General features: G+C 41.3%; 1 pseudogene; it reads right to left on the bottom strand.

Moving 5' to 3' along the window:
* Positions 1–332: 332 nt before the first annotated feature.
* LOC147465522 (uncharacterized) lies at positions 333–825 on the bottom strand (annotated as a pseudogene).
* Positions 826–1042: the final 217 nt, after the last annotated feature.

Below are 1042 nucleotides of genomic sequence, written 5' to 3'. Positions count from 1 at the left end.
CCCCTTTGTGAGTTCAAATTTCACCTAATGGGAGAAGAGAAAAGTGCATGATAAGGAAGAGAAGGAAGATGAGTAAGAGTTGGAAGAGAAGGAAGATAATGAAGAGAAGGAAGGCCGCCACAATTGCAGCAAAAACTGCAAGAGTTTATTGGGAGCTACACGAGAAATGGAGCCAGTGAAAGTTGTAAAATTTACATCACACTCTCGAGGAGAGAATTTGTAATGTTGTCTTTTTACAAAAAATATGAGTATGTAATGTTTTCTCTTTACAAAATGCTCTCAAGTAGAGAGTATGTAATATTCCTCTTGAAATGTTTTCAAGTATTGCTTTGCTATTTACAAAATTCTGCTTCACAAAACACTTTTGGGAGTTTTGTGAGTCCTGGGAATATTTCTTGTGCTAGCTTCCTCTGTTTTCCTTGGGCTCTTCTTTTGTCTGCCTGCCCTCTTTAGGCTCTCTCTCTCTCTCTCTCTCTCTCTCTCTCTCTCTCTCTCTCTCTCTCTCTCTCTCTCTCTCTCTCTCTCTCTCTCTCTCCTTGGGCTTCTTTTGCTCCTCCTTAGGCTCTCTCTCTCCTTGGGCTTCTTCTGCTCCTCCTTGGCATGTGTTTGTGCTTTTCTGGGGCTCTTTCTGGCGGCAACATGCTTCTTTGCTTTCTTTGAAACCTCTTTGGGCTTATTTGGTTCCTCTTCCTTCTTTGGCTTCTCAATTTTTTCTCTTTTGAGTGGATCCTCCTTGGACTCTGTGGTGCGCGGCCTCTTCCTCTGGCTTCTTTGGCCCTTTGGGGGCTTGGGTGTTGTGGGTAGTTCTATTTGGGCATTGACCATATATCTAATTAATTTTTCCCTTACCCATCAAACATGGTTGTCGGTGTAGCAATTCCTATTGATCTAGCAAAGAAAGATTAAGGTGTTAGCTTACCCTAATAGCAATATATTTCCTTATTTATATTGTCAAATGCTACCCGTATTAGTCTTTTTTGGGTTGTAATAGGTGTAGTAAACCACTAACTTTGCATTTGTTATCACTCTCCATCCACATGAG

This window comes from Adiantum capillus-veneris, chromosome 1 (genome assembly GCF_014529385.1).
Source record: "Adiantum capillus-veneris isolate H3 chromosome 1, ASM1452938v2, whole genome shotgun sequence".
Lineage (NCBI taxonomy): Eukaryota > Viridiplantae > Streptophyta > Polypodiopsida > Polypodiales > Pteridaceae > Adiantum > Adiantum capillus-veneris.
Note: the sequence above shows the minus strand (reverse complement) of the source record. Positions and strands in the feature narration are given on the sequence as shown.